Source organism: Patagioenas fasciata, chromosome 4 (assembly GCF_037038585.1).
Source record: "Patagioenas fasciata isolate bPatFas1 chromosome 4, bPatFas1.hap1, whole genome shotgun sequence".
NCBI lineage: Eukaryota > Metazoa > Chordata > Aves > Columbiformes > Columbidae > Patagioenas > Patagioenas fasciata.
The window spans coordinates 42812996-42826381 of record NC_092523.1 but is presented as its reverse complement, the minus strand read 5'-3'; the positions used below and the strand labels follow the sequence as shown (position 1 = coordinate 42826381).

Sequence of the window (13386 nt, the reverse complement as noted above, 5' to 3'; positions counted from 1 at the left end):
AAGTCTGTCTCTGGTGGGAATTTTTCACAATAAATACAAAACTTTGCAAGAATTGTTCTATAATATTAGTTAAATGGCTAAGATACACAAAGTAAAATGTCTCATAAGTTTTGTGCCAATTTGAATGATTTGGTTTTGGTTAGAAACAGAATTAAATACTCTAATTCTGTTAAAAGTAAATATCCCTGAACTAGGAGGTCAAATGGAACTGCTAGACAACATCTGAGTCTGATAAAGCTCTGCAGATTCGATGGAGAAACAAATAACGGCATAACTTGATTCAAACATTCATGATGTAAGACACTGATTTACCTCAGTAATGACTGTAGAACTTGGCCTTGGAGCAAACAGAGTCCATGGCGGTGCGGTGCGGGGGGTTAACCAAAGTGGTTAATTTTCACTGAGGGAAAAAAAAAAAAAATCACAGACAAGTTCTGGCATTACTGTTAGTCTGGAGTGTGTACTTTTTAAAAATAATACAGTAAGACAGTCAAGCATCTCACAACTTGATCCTATCTTCTGCTTCACTTGAAAACTGGATGATATATTGAAATGCTAGAGAAATAAAGGAGTTATTATAGCAATATCTGAGGTTTTTCTTTCCATAAGTGATAAAACACCCAGATTGAATGATTCTTTAGGCAGAGTTAATAAAAGACTTAGTTTTCCACAACATTCTTTAATGCAGTACTGTTTCTCTCCCTCTTCTAAGAATCAGGAAACCAAACTGTCTTTATGTTGAATAGTCATTATATATCCACTTCAATGCATTCACAGCAGATCAAAAAGAAAAAGACGGGGGAGAAGCCTTTAAAAAAATACTCACTCAAGTGTGAAAAATATTGCCTTTGCTAGATAATGCCAGTAACGTTCTCATTCTAATTTTCTTTCTCTGAAAACACAGATGAAAATATTTGCTTTGTGGCTGTCACCCTTTCTTGTTGTTTCAGATAGTAACAATAATTTTTTTAGCTTGACCTAAATGGAGAAAATCTGATGTTGTAGAACACTGTTGAAGCACTGCAATCTCCCACAGCTGTATTTCTTCCCTCTTACTACATTTCAGAGCATCCCTGTCTCCAGCATTTCCAGCAACATGGCTAGTTGACTTCTTTCAGAGGGCACGTGCTTCCTCACCTTATCCCTTGTACCTGGAATGCTCTTTGCCTTGCATGACAGTTGTTGCTTCACATTCAGGTATCATCTCAGACCCAATCTCTTCCTTACTGGTAGCGATGTCTTGATAACCAAAAAAGACTTGACAACGCTGTACTGTTCATCAGTTGTTTCCCCACTTTATGATTTCCCTTCTGCAAAAGGAGGTCCCAAACACTTGTAAAGTCTCTGGTCTCAGCATAACTGATGGGCATATAGATGTTAGTCAAAATAATTAGAGGACATGGGCCCAGTTTTTGCCTTGTCATAGGTCTCTTGTGAAGTTTTTGGTTATCACTTACAGACCTTTCTGCTCTGCTCCAAAACAGAGCTAATTCATTTCTAGTTGAGCTCAGGCTGTCCAAAGGTGATATTCATCATTCATAAACCTGGCTGAAGATCTGAGTTTATAACCAAAACAGATGCTTTTCCTATGATTTTGAATGTTTCACCTACATTTTGCAGTTAAAATTAGGGTTTCTTATAATTCTGTAGATTTTTCTGGATTTTTAAACTCACCATAATATTACCGGCAATAAGAAAATTCTCATTATCAGTCTGCGTGTTGATTTGGCCTTTATGATTTTAGAATACTACTCCAGATACAAATTCTACTCCTCAGCAGATGATCTCTTTTTAAAATTCATTTATATTATACAATTGCTGATCAAAGGAAGATCAGGATATCATGCTTTGAATCTCAAAAGTATCATCCCATAATGGGTTAATTGTCTATCTACATCTTTCACTACCTTAGGCCCCATTTGATTTATAATCTATAAACAGCTCATTTGTCAGAGTTTTATTACATCCTTGTATACATTCTACAAAAATGGACTTCAAATAATATTTATTGAACTTGGGTGAAATACATACTCAGAACAGGTTTAACATGTAAAACATCATCCTCCCCTTCTCTCTTTGATGCATCACTCCCACAAATTACTAAATTCCAAACATAAGATGGACCCTTGGGGACCAACCATCTTTTGTAAGCCAGAAGTGTCACCATGTCAGATCATAGTCCCAGCTCTCAGGCTGGTGCTCAGGTCTGAAAGCTAAATGCGTAAATGCTGGAAAGAAATTGTTAAATGTTGAGACACTATGGAAATCATCTGCAGATGTAATTTTAGGATTTTCTGGGGTGTTTATTTCTTAAAACTTGTGACAAAACGCAAGGTGTCCAGCATTCCTTATGGAATGCTGATGGAACAGCACTGAGTTTCCGTGGTTCGCCCACACCTATATTTTTTTCTCCACCTTGATTAACAAATGGAATCAAAAAGTTACCTAAAACAGATTTTTGCACACTGAAAGAGTAAAACGCATAAGTGCAATGAAGCAACCTAGTTTATACAAGATCTCTTTACTATTATTTTTTTCATTTTGAATTTGTTTCCATACTGCACAGACCTCTGCACTCATTCTAACTTAAAAAACAAAGATTAATAACAGGTTACCAACACACAAGTAATCCTCATACGATAAAGCCTGTTATGAATCTTTGTGAAGGCTCTTACTACGATTTCCCAGAATGGAGGCTCTACTTGCATTACTTGATAAAATCTCATTAATATAGGAATACCACAGTAACAAATAAAGGAAGAAAAATTTAACCTCAACCATAGTTTCTAGGCTTTTTTCCTCTGTAGAAAGTCAATTCATATATAACCTTTCTCAAAACGTCCTCTTCTAGTGCGAATCTACTTTCACTACACATGCACAGAACCTATGTTTCTCTTGATAAGTGATTAATGGAGCTCTGCAAAATCATGTACTGAACTTCAGAATTTGGTGTTGACAAGGGCTCCCTCTTGTGATAATTTATTGAATTCAGATTCATTCTGAGGTATTAGACTAGACAGTCAGTTTACGAGTACAAATGCTTCACTGAGGGGTTAGGGAATGTCAAGAGGATTGTGCCCTGGAAGCTGGGGATGTGTGTGCTCGTCCTAACTATTATAAAGCATTGGACCTAGAAGACAGGAAGGGAAATACATGCAATGACATGACTGTTCATGTAAACATGGATTTTTACAAAACTGATGAGAATGCTCCTAAACCTCTGCAATACTTGGAAAATCTGGAGGTTATAAAGTAAAACAGCCTGCTATCAATAGCATAAGTTTCCTTATAAATACATAAAATTGAATTTATGAAGGTTTATAAATGACAACATCTTTGGAAATTTTCCAGTGTGCTTATGTACGGATAGAGCTCCTCAACGACTGCTTCTATTTCTGTTCAGTTCTCCTTCAAATATCGTTCCACCAAATTTTCAATATACATGCCCTTTGAGTAAATCCAATTTGCCTCTTTCCTTTTAAAAAATAATTACGCCATTGTTTGATTTCAGTCAAATGGAAACAAAAACAAAAACTAAAACAACAAAAAACCAAACAAACAAACAAAAAAAAAAACCCCACACCATATTTGTCTAAGTTAACTTAATTCCCAGCATAAAGATCAGGGAAAACAAATTCAGTAAGGTCTGCAGGCATTAGGAAATCTGAGACTCCTGAATAAACATTTTTCTAGTATTCTTTACTTTCTCTGCCCAAAGGTCAAACCCAAGGAACAAAACTAGATCTCAGTAAATAGCTGCAAAACCAAATTTCATCCACTGCCTTAAACATAAACTAATTGAAAATGGAAATTACATACCGCAGACAAAAGGTTACTTGAACATGCTACTGTTCAGCTGATTATACCATGTCAATACTGTGGGAATACAAAGTTTTATTACCACTTTCAATGTTGGTTTGGTCATTCGCAATTGTAGGTACTGCATATGATATAGACTATAAACTACTCGTATAAATGCCAAACTGAAAGGTGCATACAGACAGCTCAGAGTAACTTGAATTCAGTAGCCATTGTTAATGAGTTTTGCATACCATAGTATATTCCCAAAATGTCATCTAAACCCAGTTGTTGGCTGCAGGAAATCTAGATGTTCTTACATTGTGTCATTACCCATGTGCTTCCCACAAAAGAGTTAACACTGGGACAGTGCTGTCTCCAGGAAAATAAACAAACAAACAAATAGTTTTCATCAGTTCCAGATAGTTATTTCTCATAATAGAAATCTGATGGTGTTTATTCATCCAAACTACAGGCTTTTATGCATCCTACTATCATTTCAACTTTTAGCTTATTCAGTACCATTTTCTATAGTAATAGTCAAAAAATGCTGACTGCACAGAGGATTATCTATAAATTGGAACAAATGGATACAGATTTTTCTAAAAGATGTCTTGTAAGTGTACTTGACTGGAGTCATTTTTATATCAAAACATCACTGGCTATGTATTTTTCTGTAAGGTATGCAGAATTTTCGCAGTGGGATACAAAATCAGGCAGTCACCTCTGAATAATTTGCCTTCTGAGATTCAGCAGCAGAGTAAAAGCTGGAGCCAATCTGGAGCCCAGCTATTGCAGTCAAATGTCTTATGGCTGCAAAGTTTTGGTTCAGGAAGTTCTCAGACAAGAATTTTGGTCACAACAGACCACATGCAAAGAAAGAAAAGGAAACAGCAAAATACCAAAATAACTGGGTGCTCTTTCTCTTTTGACTTCACCAATTTCAATGTGTACGCTAATCTCAGTAGGCTTAGTGGAGAGCAAGGAAGCCCAAACTGATAGGCTGTCCCAAACTGCTGAAAGACAAATACTGCATGTTTGTATTAAAATACCATAGACTGATTTTTGAGTATGTAGGAAGGAACATTTTCAACATTCAGTTCAGGGAAATGGCAGTTACTTTATTTTGAGATACCAAAATATATCTAAAAAGACAAGACTGAGTTACACCAGAAATTACAGATTTCTCTGGCATTCTGAGAAAATTATAAAGTATATATTTATGTCAACTATGACCTTACCTACTACTCCTAGGATAATAGCAGTAAATGAAGGACAGAAGATAATCTTGCATGCAAAATCATATCTTCGTATATTTATTTTGTAATGTACTTTTAAGCACCAGAGAAACAGAAGAACCGTATTTCCCCCTTCATATTCATTTACCAATATATTATCAGCATTAAAATATTCAAAAGAGTGACATCTACAGAGTCCAGATGATACTAGGTATAAAACAATTTTCCATAATATCCTCTTTAAGCTTTCACAAAACTGGAATTAGTTGTAAAAAAAATATTTTAGTGTTGACAGATATAACAACATTTTATAAAAAGAGGGATTCAACTGTAGTAGTATATGCAGCACTGCAAGATCAAATCAGCAAGCATATCCTAGTATTTGCTACCCAAGTCCAAACTATGCCCAGAAATTCTCATTAGATACATTAGTATAATTTAAGTCACACAAAAATGGAGTTTTGTTCACTCTTGACTTATACTTCACTGGACTGAAAACTCACAGAATCACAGAATGGTAGGGATTGGAAGGGACCTCGAAAGATCATCTAGTCCAATCCCCCTGCCGGAGCAGGAACACCTAGATGAGGTTACACAGGAACGTGTCCAGGTGGGTTTTGAATGTCTCCAGACTAGGAGACTCCACAACTCCCCTGGACAGCCTGTTCCAGTGTTCTGTCACCCTCACTGAGAAGAAGTTTCTTCTCAAATTTAAGTGGAACCTTTTGTGTTCCAGTTTGTACCCACTATCCCTTGTCCTATCATTGGTTGCCACTGAGAAGAGCCTGGCTCCATCCTCGTGGCACTCACCCTTTATATATCTGTAAACATTAATGAGGTCACCCCTCAGTCTCCTCCAAGCTAAAGAGACCCAGCTCCCTCAGCCTTTCCTCACAAGGGAGATGCTCCACTCCCTTAATCATCTTTGTTGCCCTACGCTGGACTCTCTCCAGTAGTTCCCCGTCTTTCTTGAACTGAGGGGCCCAGAACTGGACACAATATTCCAGATGTGGTCTCACCAGGGCAGAGTAGAGGGGAAGGAGAACCTCTCTGGACCTACTAAGCCCCCCCTTGCAATACACCCTGGGATGCCATTGGCCTTCCTGGCCACAAGGGCCCAGTGCTGGCTCATGGTCATCCTGCTGTCCACCAGGACCCCCAGGTCCCTTTCGCCTACACTGCTCTCTAATAGGTCATTCCCCAACTTATACTGGAACCTGGGGTTGTTCCTACCCAGATGCAAAACTCTACACTTTCCCTTGTTATACTTAATTAAATTTTTCCCTGCCCAACTCTCCAGCCTGTCCAGGTCTCACTGGATGGTAGCACAGCCTTCTGGTGTGTCAGCCACTCCTCCCAGCTTCGTGTCATCAGCAAACTTGCTGATAGTACACTCTATTCCCTCATCCAAATAATTGATGAATATATTGAATAATATAGACCCCAGTACCGACCCCTGAGGCACTCCATTAGATACAGGCCTCCAACTAGACTCTGCCCCACTGACCATGACTCTCTGGCTTCTTCCCTTCAGCCAGTTCGCAGTCCACCTCACTACCTGGTCATCCAGACCGCACTCCCTCAGTTTAGCTATGAGAATGCTGTGGGAGACTGTGTCAAATGCCTTACTCAAGTCAAGGTAGACCATGTCCACCACTCTGCCATCATTCATCCATCTTGTTATGTCCTCATAAAAGTCAATGTGGTTGGTCAAGCATGACTTCCCTTTGGTGAAGCCATGTTGACTGTCCCTAATGACCCTCTTATCCCTGATATGCCTTGAGATGGCACCAAGGATAAGTCGTTCCATCAGTTTCCCAGGGATGGAGGTGAGGCTGACTGGTCTATAGTTATCTGGGTCCTCCTTCTTGCCATTTTTGAAGACTGGAGTAACATTAACCAATTTTATTCCTTTTCGTATATCATCATCAGCAGTGTACAAGCATATCTGAAAGGCCGACTTAGCGTGACAGCCTGATACCCAGTTAGCCATAATGGAGGAATTGAGAGTTAGGGGCTGGCAGACCCCATACCAACCAAACCTCGTATACAGGTGTTACTGGACTGTAAATCTATTGAAGGAATTAAGCTGGGGTTGTGAGCTGTGGTTGCAGGAAGGAGACATGTTACCTCCATTTTCTTTTGCCAGTATAGGAGAATTCAGTACCAGCCATTTCCAGCTACTTCATGTGTTCTCCACATCGCCGAGATAAGTAGATCAGTCAAACTGAACCCTAAAAATAAGTACCTAGTAAAAGTCATTTATCACTAGTTCAAAAGAAAATTCATCTCTTTGGCTTTTTTCTAGCAAATCTTTTTCTACCTGACCATTTTAGTAATACAATAAGCAAGAAAGCCAACATAATTCTACTTACTAACTCCAATACTGTTTTTATGTACCAGGAACACAGCATTTGCACTGCATGTGGATAAGTTTGTGACTATGAAAATGTATCTCTGAACGTGCATTCTGAGTGGCTAAACTACTGCAGAGTTTTCCTTGCTGTGAAATGTTCTCAGTTTCACAGCTTTGGTGAGAAAAATCAAATTCCAGACAACTGTGCAAAAACAAAGAAGTCAAAAAAGGAACCCAAGTGAAACTTGCTGTTACCAAGCCCTAATTTCATTCTAGCTGTGGCTTTAAACAGAAAATCACTGTCCAGGCAAGGTGCGCCCAACAAATAACAGTCTGGCATGGAAAAATAAACATAGCCTTTTTAATCATGCTAGTAGGGTAAGCAGTCACCTGGTTTGGAAAAGATAACAGTTGATAATGCACACCACATAACTACCTAGCCAGACGAGTTATGCTGAAAAAAAAGAAACTGTTTTAATTATTCATTTTTCTAACAAATTACCAGGTCAGCACATTTATATTTGCTTGTTTTGTGCTTCCTTTTTTTTTTTTCTTTTACGTTTTTAGTATTATACAGACATATTGGTGAAGAATATTGGAAAGCAAGTCATGCTTCCTATGAAGTGATGAACACCATCTCTTATTGATATGATCTAAGCTAAAAGGGTCACTAAACTACAAAATCAGGTAATAATTTTATACTCAACCCTTTTAATGTCAAAGGTTAATTAGCACTGACTTGGAATGGAAGATGACGTAGTTCCCCTATGTGTCTTCTAGTATCTCACAGACAGGATCTGTAAGTTTTCTGATGTGGCCACAGTTACATATACATATTAAAAAAAAAAAAAAAGTGCACAACAGTAACTTCTTTTGGTCTTGAAAGAAATTCAGGAAGATTTCTTTTTGGAATTACAAAGTTCTGTGTTTAGTGGTGCTACTTAATATAGCCCAAGATTCCAAGTGCTACCATAAAGCTTACCAATTTTTGCTCAAGGAGTAACCTAGGACATATTTTCTAAAGAGAAATGTGTAACAATGTGTCTGCAGAGAAAACAAACAAACAAACAAACGCCCTACTCAAACTCTGCTGCACATGCAATTCACCTCTGAACAAGGAAGGAGCTGAGGATGAATGACTGTTATTAGTCATGGTAATTAATGGAACGCACAAGGTGACATAGTGTGAGAAGGGTGACACACCCACACAAAAGTTGGACCAAATAAATTTACACTGGAGAGAGGATAATTCAACAATGCTAAATATCATGACTGAAAAATCACTGCTGTTCAGTTCTTGGCATATCCTAGATCCCCCAGTTCACATGTAGCTTATTGTAAGTAATCAAGCTCCTCTTGGAAAGATTGACTGAATCAATAGGAACTTCTGCTAAAATATAATAATCCAGAAGCTTAGCAGAAAGGTTTTCTAATTGTTGATAAAAGGAGAAAAGTAACAATATCATTCTTTTCTCTGGTGACCAATGACAGAATCTGAGGGAATGTCAGGAAGATGCACCAGAGGAGGTTTAAGTTGGACATCAGGAAAAGGTTTTTCCCTCAGAGGGTGGTGGAGCATTGGAACAGGCTCCCCAAGGGGGCAGTCATGGCCCCAAGCCTGACAGTGTTCAAGAAGAGACTAGACAACACGCTCAGACACATGGTGTGACCTGTGGGGTTGTCCTATGCATGGACAGGAGTTGACTCAATGATCCCTGTGGGTCCCTTCCAACTCAGGACATTCTATGATTCTATCAATCCAAAGAGGTTTCTGAATATTTTTAACTACTTGTTTTTTTCTTTTTTAAGTTTAGATTCTGAATGGAAACAAAGCACCATATTAATTTTAATTAGCATTTCAATGGTCTTTGTTTTCTGATAGTTCACTTATGATAAAGTTACTTTTTTGACTGAATAAAATATTTATATCCTTATTACTAGTGTCACTGCAAAGAAAAAACAAACAAATAAACACAACAACAAAAACTCAAAAAAACAGAACAAAATAAAACTGCAAAGCCTAAAGTTGGGAAAATTCTGACCAATTAAGCTGAGTCTGAAAACTAGAGTTTCACTCAAAGAGATCTCTTCTGCCTGCTATTTAGCTCGTACTGTTTTAAAAAGAAAGAAAATCTGGTATATATTATTTGCAAATATTGCTCTATATAAATTCAGTGTGACTCCAAAATACACTAGAGGAAACAGCACACAAAGTAACATTCACTTAAATTAAAGGATATTCTATTACAATATTGTGCTTTTATTTATCACAGAGGACAAAGAAACTCTTCTCTTCCCCCTGCATTAGATATTCACTGCAGAGAGCCTGACCAGCTGATTCTTCCTGGCCTGAAGCCAGGTGAACGTCCTGGGACACCCTGACAGTCTCAGTTTTGCTGCTGGTTTACCACAAGGTGCTTTGGCATGACGTGCATGGGGACGGGCTGTGCTCTCCTGGCCTTGGGAGCTGAGGTGAGCTGAGCTGATCCATTCTCTGCCACTCATGTGCTGGTACTGACTGGTACCCTGCTGAATGTTGGGAGCAAGGCTTCCTCCCCATTGAAAGGGCTGAGCTTGAAGTGGGAGATTATCCCCTTAGGAATAATTTTGGCGTTTGTTTACTAATTCTGCTCTTGCCTCACATGAAGTGCAGGATCTCATTGCTATGATTTGTAGGTCTTAGGTGTGTTTTCTGAACATGGGTGTCTTTTCTGCTTTTTCTGTCCCCAGGTTCATCCAAATTTTGATGTAATATGTGGCTGTCATTGGGATACAGATAATTCCATTTTGACCACGCTTTTATTTCAAGTGGCTTAAAACTGAACCATTTCAGTGTTGCACTAGTATATATTAGATAAACAGAAGCCCTGCTCTCACTCTAGAAGTTTTTCTGTTCATTCGTATTTCACACTGGACATATCTTTCCTTTATAACAGAATATGTATCAATTATTTACCACTATATTTTCTCACCAAAAAATGCCTTTAAGCATATGAAAGAAATTATAAAGATGTGCTCAGCACTACATTTATAGCTGAACATCATATGAGCCAGAACAAAAGTAATCAAGTTTTACATTGGACTCATCTGCATTCTGACCTATGAAGATCTTGAACTGATATTTAAAAAAAAAAAAAAAATTGTTTCTGTAGGTCAGCAGTGTTAGATTCAGTGTTACAAACAAAATTTCACTTCACTGCAGAGTTAGAAAGTCATTGATATCTCACAGAAATACTGCAGGATCTTTTGCCTTTTAATTAATGTTAACTGCTTAGGTAGGTAAAAACATGAAACAATATGTGGACAGCAGATCTAAAGACATACAGTTATATTCATATTAAAGACATTGGATCTACCATCCAGAGAACAAGAAAATCAAGAACAACAAAAAGCCCTAACCAAGACTAGCTAGAAAAACTACCTGTCAATGGCAATTTCTATGAAAAGAAAATGCCCTGAACTGAACACAGTTTAGCTGTAAATTTAAGAAAAAGACAGAGTTAAAGCAACTTCAACAATGCTTCTTCTAACCTTATAGCAACACACCAACCTTTTATTTTTATTTATTTATCAAGAACTATTTTACATGCCTTGCTGACTCACATTGTTGGCTCACTTCTTTACTGACATAATGGAGAAGGATGTATTCTCTAAACTGAGCATTCCTCAAGCATTAACCCTAGCAGCAGCAAAGCCTAGGGAGAAAGTTTGAGTTAATCTCTGTAATATCCCACTTTTTATATAATTGTTAATGAAACCAAACCCTGTGAAGGGGTTACATATATTACCTTACATGGAATTAGTTATTTTTCAGTATATCATAATAAAGTTATACCTTACTGCATTTTTCATGGCTAACATATCTTTTTTTAACTTATACTTTGATAAGCTTAGCATACAAATTAAGGAAACAAAATGAGCAGACTCAACAAACAAGAGTCTAGAACTTACCCACTATGAACCCAGGATACACTGACATAACTAGGAAATTCGAGATATGCCAGTCCAAAGGCTGCTCTTTTCGTCTCTGGTACATACACAATATACACGTCACTTATTTATTACTTCAGCAACTTTTTTTCTGCTGGTACTTGTCTGGCTGTTCCTTCCACAGCACCTCTCTTACCTTTCCTCAGTATCTGATTTAGTTTATTCTGTTCCAGTTCACTCTTGAGCTAATGATCAGGGATATACCCATGCTGCATAAATAGCCAAGATTTGAATAAATTAACTCCTTTATTAGGATACCCAGCCCACCACAGCACACAACTCAGCAGGTTATAATTCACTGAAGAAGCTGCTCATCAAATCCTCAGCATTCAGAAGTTAGTAAATGATGCTAATTTACAACAGATAACATCACATCATAGAAGTCAGCTTTGCAATATTTAGACAAGTCAAAGACCTGCCAAGAAACAGAACTGAATGACAGTTAAAAGCAGTGAAGGGTAGAAAACCAGCAACAGCTATCAAATCATTCAATGCCTTTAATGGTGGTGCCTCAAAAACCATTTTAGTAGAATCTTCCTGAGATCTATTCTTTCCAGCTTGTGAACTCTTTTTTCAATACGTAGCCTGGGTTTTTTTAATGATAAAAACTGAAGGACTTGTTTATAGAAAAAAAACCCCACACACAGTAGATTTATGAGTAATATTACTCCCATTAAGACAGTGTAACTTTAAAGCAAAGAAAGCCACATTCACATGAGAAGCCTTTCTCAAGAAACAGCAGCATGGTGTAATTTTATTATGTGATGAATGTACAAAAATGAAAACAACTAGAAATTTAATTGAGACCAATGATATATGTTCCACTGCATTAAGACAAATATCTAGAGTTAATATCTTACAAAGTTCATGTTTGCTTAGCTTGGTTTATGTAAAGGAGGTACCTCACATTATCTGTAACAGGAACAATCACTGGATTGAAGCTGTAGACATTACAGTTTCATAAGTCTCTTTGTGACCCTTGCACTTTGACTTAGTCAACCATTTTTATGAGATCAGATAACTTATGTCAGTTACAAAGCTGGATTTTAATTAAAGCAGAAAACTTCTCAAGTTTAGATGTTGCCTCTCCTCATTTTCTGATACCACCTATGGGGTCAAGTCCATAGTTCACTTTCAGAAGTGATCAACAACAGCTATGACAGCTGAGTCTGTGTTATATAAGGAGGTGCCTCTGCAAAAACAGTAAGAACTTTTATTAAATACAAGCACTATCATGAAGGATATCTCCCCTTCATTGGCAGCCTTCTTTCCAGTGACAGGAACAGGCATGCAAGTATGTAGAACATGTGTTTGCTTTAAATTTTCTACCTGTCCCATATTCATTTTTTTTCCTACAATCTTCATTCCTATAGAAATGGAATCATATTTTCATTAGCAATAAGCAACCTAGACTATAAAAAAAGAAAGAGACTTCAAATTATGGATTTAATTCTGTCCAGCTCCCACTGAGTTCCTATTCTTATGTCCATTCTGTCATGGTCTAACCTTTTAAGTTAAAAGCCTTACTTGTACAAATGCTGGATTTTTCTTTCCAGTCTCACTTTTTTTTTTTTTTTTTTTTTAAGGCCATGATACATACCTTTAGTCCAGACAGTTATTATAGTTCCTTATTTTCTCAGTTATCCAACAAAAGTCAACAAATACATTTGTGGAGGGAACTGCTACAGAGTTACTGAAATCCAAGCCACAACAAGGTTATGGATCAGCTTTCTAAAGATCCCAGTGGGGTCAGAATTTCATCTGGAAAATAACAGATTGAAGAATCTGGTCATTGAACTACTTTTCATATATGTTTCTTTTAAAAAGTTAGACAAAGAAACCTTACACAACCATCAAACACCAGCAGTGGTGCTGACTTCATTTTCTCCACCTGGTAAACTAATAAATCACAAGACACATCATTTCCTTTTGGCTACAACTGAACATTCTTTAAATCTTATTAGAATATTTATATTGGTATACTTCAATACAAACCTTTTACCA

At 37.4% G+C, this 13386-nt stretch overlaps 1 long non-coding RNA gene across 1 annotated transcript in view; it reads right to left on the bottom strand.

Annotated features, from left to right (window-relative positions):
• Nucleotides 1-316: 316 nt before the first annotated feature.
• The window catches only part of LOC139827810 (uncharacterized), a 33873-nt gene continuing 20803 nt past the window's right edge, over nucleotides 317-13386 (bottom strand). The window contains exons 3-4 of the long non-coding RNA XR_011738810.1: nucleotides 12983-13143; nucleotides 317-400 (exon numbers count right to left, since the gene is read on the bottom strand). This is a non-coding gene — a long non-coding RNA (uncharacterized lncRNA). The remainder of the gene's footprint in view (nucleotides 401-12982; nucleotides 13144-13386) is intronic.